Genomic DNA, 13,161 nt, shown 5'->3' on the forward strand with positions numbered 1-13,161 from the left:
ATGTGCTAAAACGAGAATCTCCATAAGCGTATCCAGGGATTAATTTGAGCCTGAACACGCCGGAACATGTTCCGTCACCTCCAACATTGGATCCGGAACCTTTTTTATTGGATCCGGCACCTCCTGTGTCACTATGGAAAATTAATTGCCTAAATGAAAAAAATGTATTTACTGTTTGTGTAGTGTTCAATGTTTGTGACACATGACTTGCCCGCTTGTTGTACTAGTTAAGATTGCTGTAAGCCTCGATCGTTTCACTCAGGGGAAAAATGTCAAAAAGACAGAGAAGTTTGCTTAACTTTTTCAAATACGCTGGCCAGTCAGATCCCAAAAGATTTTAGTATCATAATAAATGCACGCACAATTATCCGTGAACTTGATTTGAACAAATGCCTTTCAACTTGTGTGTGCAAAATTCAGAATTAAATTAATGTGCAGCTATTTGTACAAATAGAGAGTATGTAGGCCTACTATACTGTTGTAGCCATTAAATAAGCACATTTAGTTACATATTTGTTCAAATATTATAATGTTATTTTTTTCCATCTATGTTTATTATAAAATGTGAACAGCAAGAGTAAGATAGGATGCGCAATATGAGATATGGAGCGGGTCAGACATGATTTTGACCACTTCATCAAGTTTTGTTTTGTAGAAAGCATTTCTTTAAAGTGAGTTTCGTTTTGTATAAATTGTATCTTAATTTTAATAAATTTTTCATCAACCAATTGCCTGGATTTAATGAATAAGAAGAAAAATATAACAGACAATCATGGAGGCGCCCGCGCGGTCACTTGCATTGTACGTGAACTGGAGCACATCTCATCCTAACTTAACGAAACTCAGCGTATGCCTCACACAGACATGAAAAATACATAAAATACACAAAGCTTGAAATGTCTTTAAACAAAATAATTCAAAACGAAAAAAGAAACTCTCTGATTATGTAATCCATTAGGCCTATTTATGTGCATTTCTCTCTATAGGCGCGTTCACACGGAGATGGCGATCGTCAACTTCATCTTTGCAGCCGAGTCGACACTGTCAGAGAAAACACTTGTTTATTAATAAAAATCAATACACGCGTCACCGGATTTACAAATGCACATCTTGCTTGTTGCACGCTCACATATTATGTTGAAATAATGAGATATTGTGTTGAAATAACATTATTATTAATAATAGCCTACATATTTTAGAATATTTGATTGAATGCTGAATGTTGCGCTTGTTCAATTTAATAAAATTAAAACTTTAATTGTGATCATTAACATAACTGAATATTAAATATTTAGTGGCCGACTTTTGCGCAGCTCTCTCTGGCGCCGCCCCTGCAGAGAAGCTACGTGGGCAGTGTAATTTAATTTTTTTTTGTTCCGTAACCTCCAATCCCTGTTTTGAGTCGCGTCATAATATTTTTGTGGAAACGTTTCTTTTTCCAGGATTCTTTGATGAATAGAAAGTCTACAAGAACAGCACTCATTTGAAATAGAAATGATATAATAATTTTCACTTTTCCTCAGTTTAATGCATCCTTGCTGATTTTTTTTAATTTGAAAAAATAATACAAAAAAATAAATAAAATCAAACTGACCCCAAACTGTTGACCGGTATGGTATTGTCATTGCATGCATATAATTTACCATTAAAGGATATCTCAAATGTTTGGTTGACAGTGTTTTCAAAAATATCTCTCAGCAAGCTTTTTTCTTTTTTTTTTTTTTTCCTTTCATGTGTTGTTGATTTGCTCTGTTCTGCAAGCAATCACAATCTATTGCATAGGAAAATCTGCTTAAATATTCCACAAAAACAATTCCACCGGATAAAAGCAATTTCACTGCTGATTACGTTCTGAAATGATGCTGGTGAAAACGGCGTAGCTTCGCAAACTGCAGTGGTCTAATTTGGTGATTTCTGCACACGATTGGTAAAACAAAAAATCAGACTGTGTTGAGTACTAAAAAAAGTTTGTCAAATTAAAATGTGGTGTAGCAAATGTTTACAAAATGAATAAATGTAAATGTGTGAAAGGCCTGTTAAACTACAACATATTGGCCTGGTTTCACAAACCCGGTTTAGATTAAGCCAGGATTAGGCCTTAGTTCAATTAGGGCTTTTAGTAGCTTTTATAATTGTGACCTTATAAAAACAGTACTAGTGTGCATCTTGAGACAAAACAATGGCTCTGACATATTTTAAAAAAAGTCTGTGCAAGTTGATTTCAGTTAAAACAGCTCAAATATGTATTTTAGTCTGGAACTAGTCTTAAAGGAATAGTTCACTTAAAAATGAAAATTCTGTCATCATTTACTCACCCTCAAGTTGTTTCAAACCTGTATTCATTTCTTTCTTCTGCTGAACCAAAAAGAAGATAATCTGAAGAATGTCTGTAACCAAACAGTTTATGGACCCCATTGACTTCCACAGGTTTTTTTTTTTTTGTTTTTGTTTTTGTTTTTTACCATGGAAGTCATGGGGTCCATCAACTGTTTGGTTACAGACATTCTTCAGAATTTCTCTTCCTTTATGTTCAACAGAAGAAAGAAATTCATGCAGGTTTGAAACAACTTGAGGGTGAGTAAATGATGACAGAATTTCCATTTTTAAGTGAACTATTCCTTTAAGCTTAGTCTGTGAAACTGGGGCTTTATGATTAGCTGGAGGATTCATTAAAAATATTCTGTTTGTCTGGGAGTATTAAAAAAATAAACGACAGACACATGAACTAACTGTAAAACAGTCTTGTTTGATCTCTTCCATCTTCCTCTCCAACGAGACCGTGCTCGCAGTTCCTCCATCAGCTTGTGCATGTCACACAAGATCCCATCTTCAGACGAGGCTCAGTGCCTGATCTCAAATCAGCCAAAGTGTGTTCCTCACAACCTGTTCCTGTACACTCACCTGCCAAGTCTTCCACAGTGCCAGCAGTTTCTGGACATCTTCACGCTCGGTTTCGCTAGCTGGCTTCGCCCTGCGCACACAAAAGAGAAGAACAGCCACGTTACAATTACAAACCACTTGGATGCTGTCGGTTTCTCAGGCTCCAAATGTTCGAAAAGGGAACTGCGGGAAGACAAAGCCTTAGTTTAAAAACATATGAAACAGGAGGCTCTTCAAAACAAAGTGCTTTACTGGCATTGATGGTTCCATGAAGAACCTTTTTGAATCCATGGAACCTTTCCAACACACAAAAGGTTCTTTATATAGATTATTAAAATGGCCTTTTTTGATGAAGAAGAAGAAGAACCAAAAACCCTTTTGGACCACTTATTTTTACGAGTGTACCTGTTTTCTTCTGACTTAATTCACACGGTTCAGAATACTAGATGTGCTTTTTATGAATACTGACATCAGATATTCTCACTTGGTTTCGTTCACAATGACCAGCTAAAATGTTTTCACAGTTTCCTGAACAGAGGAGATGACTCAGTTGCTAAACAAGCAGAAGCATTTTTGTTTGATTCTCAAGTTTCTCATGTCTAAGTGGTTTTGGTAAGTGGATAGTGTGTGTACTTTTTTTTCCTTTTCTTTTTTTTTTGTTATTTTGCTGACCTAATGTTTAGCTCTCATTTACAATGTGGGAAATCCACTGAAAAGCGCATTTGCTACCGCAAATTAAAGGGACGGTTCATCTTAAAATGATCATTCTGTTAAATGGAGTGTGCAGGGATGATGTCAAGGCCTGGAAGACTAATTCACCACTGGTTCCCTTGAGATTTTCCCATGGGTTTTTATGGTGAGGTTTTTCAATTTATGAGCAAACAAAAGTTGGGGAATTGCATATAAATATGAAATGGTATAAAATTGTACATTTACAAAGACAAAAGCCTTCCAAAGACAGTAATACGTGGTTAAATGCAGTGTTGGGTGTAATTAATTACATTGTTATTATTGATGTAATTGCATTAAATACTGTATAGACTATTCAACATTTCTATGTAAAACAATAGTGGATTTGATCTGTGCTGCAAACCCTGCAAATGACTGCATTGGATATTTGGCATAGATATGATAAATGCACAAATATATATATATATTTTACAGTCCATGAAAAGCAGCATACAAGTATAATAAAAGCAACATAAAAGTCAAATAAAAGCACCATAACAGTACAATTTGTTTCTTTCAGATTTGGAACATGTGCAAATGTCCAGAAACTATCATTTTAATAAAATATAACCGCTCCTAATAAATTATTGTAGTTAAACCCAGCAGCAGTGCATATTCAAGCAAACTCAAATTGACTGCACATCAGTATGATCAATATGATTATTATATTTAAAATCCTTCTATCAATATGAATTACAGGCAATTGAGCATCTGGCCTCAAACACGCACACAAACGACTACTATGATTATTAATATGCAAACAAACGTAAATGAAAATAAATATAATGCATGATGCTCTTCTGCATACTCTTCTCCAAATGGCTTTTTGTCTGCATAATACAATACAAAACAATACAATACAGTATGTACTCATCTGCACTAATGTTCGTTTCCTTCTGTCCCAGAAAATGAGGGGGCGTGACATGAGCTATACAACATGCTTTTCAGGAAGTCTTATATAATACAGAGAGACTTTGACTAATAATATGGAGAAAAGAGACGCATGATACAAAAAATGCAAACATAAGAACTGCGAGGCTGAAGCTTCCCATGAGAACTGCATCTATCTGCAGTCTTCAGAGAGCAGTTCCTCATATTATTAAACACAAAAGATTGTTGAATTGGTTTAACTATAAGCCTCAGATGTTCAGAGACAATCTACAATCCAACCATTGACAATCTAATGCATACAAATAATAAATACAGAATCCACTTTCTCAAACTTGCAAACTGATTGGATGGAATAATGCCATTTCCAGGAGTCAGAGTGAACTGGTTTTTACCAGTCTGCCTGAAAATAAAGTAATTTTTTTTACAAGTTACCAGCAGCTACAATTAGATATGAGATATTTCAAATTTAAACTTTAAACGTGGCAGTCAAACAATCTCTCCCTGGCCAAATAGATTTTAGTCAGAGATTTCAAATTCATTTCAACTGTCCAGATCCTCCAAGCCAACTGATACCATAAGCACGCATGTAAACAAAGCAGCTCGAGCCTGTTATATATTTTGTGAGCTTGTCTGTTGCGTTTGTTTGATCGACTCCAGACTTCACATGTTTTGCAGCCTTTGATGCTAAAAAAGTGACTCCATATTTAAGCTCCTGTTAATGCTTAGACTCTTAATCGCCATCATCAGCGCCACAGTCCAATCACCAATCTCTCTCTCTCCTGACAGTGCTCTAGATCATCTTTTTAGTTTTTTCCCCCTCGTGTGAGGTAGCCACATGTCTTCCTGGCAGGAGGAAAATATATGCTAGCTATAATTAGTATAGCTGGCATACATATTTAAATATGCATACATTAGACAAGGATGTTGTGGGGGAAAAATGAAAACCCAAACAGTCTTGTGATCATTTAAAAGCCAAGAAAAGCTTGGGCTAAGTATTTCAAGAACTCAACTTTTTGTTTTTCTTAAACATTTGTGTTCACTTATTAGGATGGATGGATGGATGGATGGATGGACGGACAGACACAGGCCGATAGATAGATAGACCCAGGTTGATAGATAGATAGATAGATAGATAGATAGATAGATAGATAGATAGATAGATAGATAGATAGATAGACACATGATGGATGGATGGATGGATGGATGGATGGATGGATGGATGGATGGATGGATGGATGGATGGATGGATGGATGGATGGATGGATGGATGGATGGATGGATGGATGGATGGATGGACAGACACAGACAGGCCGATAGATAGATAGACACAGGTAGATAGATAGATAGATAGATAGATAGATAGATAGATAGATAGATGGATAGATGGATAGATGGATAGATGGATAGATGGATGGATGGATGGATGGATGGATGGATGGATGGATGGATGGATGGATGGATGGATGGATGGATGGATGGATGGATGGACACAGGCAGATAGATAGACACAGGTTGATAGATAGATAGATAGATAGATAGATCTAGAGACAGGTTGATGGATGGATGGATGGACGGACATACACAGGCCGATTCATTGATAGATAGACAGACAGGCAGGCAGACAGACAATATAGATATATGCACATTCTGAACTTTAAATGAGTTTTATGCTATTAAAGCTGCAGTAGCCTATTATTCATAGTGTTACCCCTCTCACCAGGTCCTTCACACCCCGGTCCGTGTGGGTCTCGAACCCGGGTCTCCGGCATGAGAGTCAGGCGCTCTAACAAGGAGGCTAAAGACTGCAGCCTCTAGCGCCTGTCGATGTTACAATAGCACAATGAACTCTTTAATCTAAGAAGATCAGACCCTTTTACACCAACTCTGAATAAAAGATAAACATATGCTCCATGTTGAAGGAATCAAAACAAATATGCAGTGGAGTTGTGAAGCACAGATTGCCAGTCTGTATCCCGCAATCCACCTTCCCTGCCCACACATCCTTTGCCTGCTACCGGCAGCATCAACCCTGACCAAACATTCTATAAATATGTTTCCCATCATGCTCCTGAGGCTGGTTTTGATGCACTCCACTTTGGAGCCCTTTTATCTTTAAACTGCTGCTGTGAGTAGATCAAAACACAACAGTGTTTTGTGAGAGTGCAAATTCAGCAGCGTATTTGCGTTGCTTCCAGCGTAGCGCTACGGTCAACTTGTTTGATCACCTCTGTTGTCTTGTTTCCCTTCTCTTTCTTTCGCGCTTTGTTGTTCAGTGCAAGCAAGGTCCATCCTTTAGTCCCTGGGGTGCATCTCTGCTTTGTTTTGAACCCGTAGGGTCAGGATGCATCACCCTCGATAAAAAAATAAAATAAAAAAAAGACGCATAAATGCAAATGGCCTAAATCAATGGCCCAGCGGACACATTGGAAACGAATGCAGAGAGAAGCTGAACCCAGCAAGGTTGTCTGGTCCATTTGTCTTCTTTGAATGGTAAATCTATCCATGTCTGAGCAGAAGGTCCCACAACGAGGAAAAATAACGATGACCCTACGGGAGGCATAATGAGGCATCATGTAAAGGTAGAGGAGAGAGAGTGTGAGATTGAGAGGGAAGAAGGAAGTAAGGCCAACCATTAATCATATTTCAGCTCAGTGGGCACCTAGACTTCCATTTTAAGATGCTGTATGATGTCTATTTTTGTATAATAAAGCTTAAAAACTTCTTTACTTTCTGAATCTGATTGTAATCTGAGTGAAACTGGATATTTGATGAGGGGAAAAAAGTAGGGTGGGACTATTTTATCCATCATTTCATAATAAAAAGTGGGTGTTACTTTCCAGAACAGAGACAGAAGGTTAAAGGGGCGGGGTTGAAAAGTAAGAGGGATCGGTGATGTCACCATAAAAGAAAAGTCGTTTCAGAGGCAGAACAAATTGTTCGATTTTGATGAAAGATTGCAAAGACAAGCTGGGCCCTATTTTAACGATCTAAGCAAGTGCACTTATCCACTTTTCCAAGTTTTTGATTAGCTTGTCCGGGGGTTTTATTATGGAAAGTGGACCTCGAGGGGCAGAGTTGAGAACCCCTGGTCTAGACCATGACCATGAATTAAATTTTGGAATGGTTTTCCACCCTGTCTTTCTTTTATCCTGAGCTAAATTGATATCATTAGATTTTGGCACACATTCGGCTGTTAATGTACTGATAGAACATGCTGATCATTAAAGAATATTAAAAAAGAATTACAAGAAAGCACCCCAGACGTTTTCAATTTGGTCCAATCACATTCACGCTGTGAGGGTTTGAGACTGTAATTAATCTACATTCAGATTTATTTTATTAAGGGTGCAGTAACTGTAATTAATAGAATATCACGCATGCTGTCCTAAATGCTAACTAGAAGTGCTCTAAATTGCTAATTACATGGCAGTTTGTAGATTTGCAAGTGTGTGTGCCAAAAGACCAGTGTGGGCTGTTGTAAAATGAGGAACGTTAAGATATATATATATATAACTATGAAGAACTTTGAAAAGTTTTAATGCTTTCATTCAGTGAGGACACATTAAATTGATCAAACGTTTATTTGGTTACAAAAAATTCTAATTCATATTTCTACTGCCCTTAAATCGTGCGCACAATACAATAATTTTGTCCCCACGTTTTCCTAAATCGTGCGCACAACATAATTTGTTCACTAGCTTTACTAAATAGTGTGCACAATATAATTCACACCCTCGTTTTACTAAATCGTGCACTTTAGTATAATAATTCGTTCCCTCGTTTTCCTAAATTGTGCACAGAATATAATAATTCGCTCCCTCGTTTTCTAAATAGTGTGCACAATATATTATTTATACTGATATACAATCTGTTATTAATAAAACAACTTCCTTCAGCACCTCCACATAAGAAATCACAAAAGTTTCCAAATCAGCATGAAAAAAGGGGCTTTTTCCAATGACATATCATCACGTTAATGGCCGTGACAGATGGTGTGTGAATACCCTGATCAATACCATTCCAGACCTCTTAACCTTCAGTAGTGCAAAGCAAGACCTGGAGAAAATGAGGCTATTGATCAGGGCAGTAGAGCAGAGTGAACGATGCGCACGGCATGCTAGCAACAGGCTAACTGCTGCATGTGCGCTTACACACAACATATTAACCTGCAGTCACAACCAGTGTTTATCACTGCAAATTTTGCATAGTTTTGTAAATTACTTATTGCAAAATTAGAGCTGCATGATATATCACAATAAAATCGCTATATATGCGCTATAGGTTTCGGAGCGAATTGCAGCATTTACACACGTGAAGTGTCTCAGAACAGCTTGGCTCATTTACTATGAAACCATCAACGCAAATGTTTATTAGCTGGCAACCCTTCAAAATAAAAGCTTGATGGGTTACCATTTGGAAATTAATTAATAAAGATGTAAATATTGGTATTGCAATTTTAAAGTAAAATAAAATAATTAAAACTGCTTTTTTTTACTCACAATTATTTTACAATACAATAGTGTTATTACAATATTTCTCATTTTGTTTAATATTTTTTATTTAGTAAAAATCACAATTATTATTTTAAAATCGTATTGAAAAAATAATAAAAAAAAATAAATCCGTAAAATAGCTGAAAAAGTACTGGTAAAAAAACAGGTTACTACAATTACAGGTACACATACAGGTTAACCACCTGTAATAAAAAAAAATAAATAAATACGGATAAATTGAATAAAATCAATTTGCCATTGAAAAACTTTTTTATATAATTATTATTTTTATTTTCAAATCGCATGCACTCCCCCAACAATATCACCCACTCACTCTAGAATGATTCATTATTTCCAAATATATACAGTAGCAATTCAAGTCATCAAGCAAAAATTCCTGTATTTCACAATATATTGCAGAAAAAAAAATATAGCGATTAGATTTTTTTCTTCTTCAATATTGTGCAGCCCTATGCAAAAGAACAACTAGTGCTTTTACAGATATTTCATTAGGGCCTTTTCAGCAGTGTGGTCTTTGTGCTTGACCCCCCAAAAAGTGTTAAACTGCAACTATCTTTGTGTTTACTCTACACTTAAGACCTGTCCTTGATCTACTAGCAAAAAGTGTCTGGATCTCGACTTCCCGCTGCTTTGAGAGCCGATCAGTGCCGTAGCCGGAGAGATTAACAGCTCCTAGAGCATGTAAGCTTCTGTAACCGTACAACTGATGCAGAAGAGCAAACACTGGAGTGAGTTCCTCCACAGGCTCAATCAAGGTATTGCACAAAGTCAGAAAGTTGGCACCTCCGATGAAGGGAGCATTCTGTGTACGCGCGAAACTGACGCTGCAACTCATTTTCTTAAGAGGATTTGGGATATCAGCTAAAAGCAGAGCGCTCATACAGGTATCTGTAGAGTTGATGGCTGAGTTAAGTCGAGGCGTGCTGATGCTGTGCCAAGTAGCAAAATCTACACACTACAATGTTACACAAGTAAAGCTGTTTGGCTGAATCAAATGTGTTAAGTGTCAGATAAATGTTTGCGCTTGCAAATCTCACAAATGCAATGCTAGCTTGATGATAGATCATAGCAAGCGTTTTATTTGGTGTTGCTCTTATATTCTGATTTGAAACGAGTTTAGCTGCTTTATATATTGGAAAGTGAGATGAGATCAGAATGAGAATGAGAATCAGAATTTAAAGCAATATTTCACTTTCACTTTAAAATTCTGTCATCGTTTACTCATCCTCAAGTCATTGTCATGTCATGTCAACATTTAGGACTTTCTATTTTCTGTGGAAAAATGAAAAAAAAAAGCACAATACAAATATCCTAAAATGATCCATCTGACTTAATTAAAATGAAATATTACAAATAATTGTTTGTTAATTGAAATAAAGCTGAAATAGAAATTAGAAGGGAAACTTAAACTTAAAAATTTTTAAGTACTTAAATGACTAAATCTAAAACTGAAATAAAGCTAAATAGAAATATAAAAAACCCCACTAATAAATGCACGTAACAAAATTACCAAAACTAAAATTAACATTAAAATATTTTTAATCTCTTGTATATCATTTCTTTGAGAGAGTGATAAAGTTTAAGTTAAGCTGATCATCACAGAAATTTGCATATATGCAAACAAGGTGCGTAAAAAAGTCTCATTGGTTCTCATATGTCATCATAACCAATTCCAATGCACCAAATTATAATTATTATTCATATGCATGTTATTATGCGCATATTCAGATCCCCTAAATAAGAGTTGAGCACTATGGAAAAGGAGATGATTTTCAGTGAATATCGACATGCAATATTGCATGATGACAGAATTTTCATTTCTGGGTGAACTATCCCTTTAAGCAAATTTGGGAATCAGCAAGAAACAACAACATTTATCCAAAGAACAGTCGGAGGGAGAGGGCGATGTGCACTGCGCTAGTGAGAGTAGCATTTCACATCGGCAAAGCTGAACAATTGCTCATTCGCATTAATTTAACTTGTCAGTTCCTCTACATCATGACTGATACCAGTAACTCACACCATCCGGCTAATTTGTAACACAGATGAAGATAATCATCATCTCTTGTGGTAATGCTGATGAAAATGACAATAATTACGACGAGAGGCGGGGGGGGGGGGGGATTGTGGTATTACCATCAGCAGAATGGAAAAAGGTAAATACACCCAAAAAAATGTGATGACACATCAGAGTGCTCTATAAATCACACACTTCCCTTCTTTATTCTGTTTCCTCTAGAAGGAAAGAGGGGGAAAGTGCCAGGCGATGAGGGGGTGAACACGGCACGCTTCAGTGGCCATGACTGCACTCTCTGGGAAGAAAAGCAGTCTGTCAGGACCATTATTCACGATAAAATGCCTTTTCTGATCTAGGACCAGCTGAACCTATTCTTAAAGGAACAGCCCCAGCTGACATTAAGTGCTATCGTAAGCTAAAACCAAAAAGTAGAACACAACTAGAAAATGAATAATAATAATTATTATTAATTAACTGGGAATAACCTATATATTTTCATGACTCCAAAGTAAACTAAAATGAAATGAAAATATCAGCAAATTACTTTTAGCTTTGCATACATGATATAATCAAAATGAATAAATAAATAAAACTGTACAACCCTAATGCATTAAACATGGAAATGCCAGATATCAAAAATATTATGAGTGTTAAAAATAAATAAATAAATAATCAAAACTAGAACAAAATAAAAATAAATAAATAAAAATAGGAATGGAAACTAGAAAACTGCACATATAAAATAAATGAAACAAACAAACAAACAAAACAAACAAACAATAAATAAAAAATGGAATCTAAAACTAGAACTAGAATATATAATAGGAATGGAAATCAAATCTAAAGCTAGACAAATAAATAGTATAAGAAAATCTCATGGAATGGAAACTAAATCTAATTCTAAAACTAGAAAGCTGTAAAAATAAAATAAAAAATAAATAAACCAAGCAACCAACCAACAAACTGGAACCAAAAGCAAAACCAGAGCACAGTAAAAATAAATAAATAAAACAGGAATGGAAACTAAATCTAAAACTAGAAAGCTGTAAAAATAAATAAATTAAACAAAAAACTTAAATACAAAAAAAGAAACAAAGAAACCAACAAACAAACAGGAATAAAAACAAAAACTAAACTGAAAATAAAATATAAATAAAAATTAAAACGATTAAAAAATATAAAATCCCTGCAAGTTCTCCCATTATTCCTGTATAACCATCACAGCATGGGCTGTAAAGTCATCATCAATTTTTAAATATAAAGTAATTTGACTTAAATGTATTATTTATACTGATTCTCTTTAACAATGTCTATAAACTAGATAAACTGACACTTCCATTATGCCATTTTTCCTATGGAAGACTTCAGAGCCAGCCTAGCCTGAATTACCCTGTCCGCTAGCTCCCAGCATTCTCCCACAGCGTCCAATCACAAACCCATCAGAGCAGTAAAGCTTCATGACAACGCAGACACCATCCCCTCCGCCTGTAAACAGTCCAAGTTCACTATCATCCGCACGCGTTCACACACAAGCCGCGGGCCGCACTCCGGGTGATAAAAGAGCAGCAAGAAGATGCTGCGGAATTCTGAGATGGTTCCTGATGGAGACAAAATGAGAGGGTCAGTCTATTCAAGTTAAATTCACTGGGTCCTTCAGCGTTTGCCGGGGAGTTAATCTGATATATGGACATAGGCTGAATCTATTTGCGTAAGAGCCTCTGCCCTTGGCTCATAGATCAGTCAAGCGGCCCTCGCTTGCTCTGTACCTTCTGTAATGGATGACTGCAGAAAGGAGCACTGCAGGTGCACCTTAAGAAACCCTAAACTGGGGAACAAGCCACAGCAGAGAAGTTAGGCCGTGAGGCAGGTTATAAATATTTGCCGAGGCCGTTCTTCTTCCAGTATCAAAGAGCATCTCCAGCAGGGATGAGGAGAAACGGGATACATGTAACTGTAAAATATGAAGTAACATGGAGTCCTTGCTACATGTACTAACTATAGTAATAACAGTAAATTGCGCATTATTCCATGCAACTAACCCTAAACCAATCCCTTAACCTAACTCTATAGAGAGTACTATGTTAATCATATTGCTCAGTACTTAAAAGATAAGCAATTTCGGAGAGGCTA

General features: G+C 36.3%; 1 protein-coding gene across 1 annotated transcript in view; it reads right to left on the reverse strand.

Moving 5' to 3' along the window:
* Positions 1–13,161, reverse strand: part of lrrc4ca (leucine rich repeat containing 4C-a) — a 71,684-nt gene that overhangs the window by 21,939 nt on the left and 36,584 nt on the right. Inside the window, exon 2 of the mRNA XM_081355323.1 lies at positions 2,902–2,971. The gene's annotated coding sequence lies outside the window, so the exon portion shown is untranslated. The remainder of the gene's footprint in view (positions 1–2,901; positions 2,972–13,161) is intronic.

This window comes from Scardinius erythrophthalmus (assembly GCF_964197995.2).
Source record: "Scardinius erythrophthalmus genome assembly, chromosome: 24".
NCBI classification, from domain to species: domain Eukaryota; kingdom Metazoa; phylum Chordata; class Actinopteri; order Cypriniformes; family Leuciscidae; genus Scardinius; species Scardinius erythrophthalmus.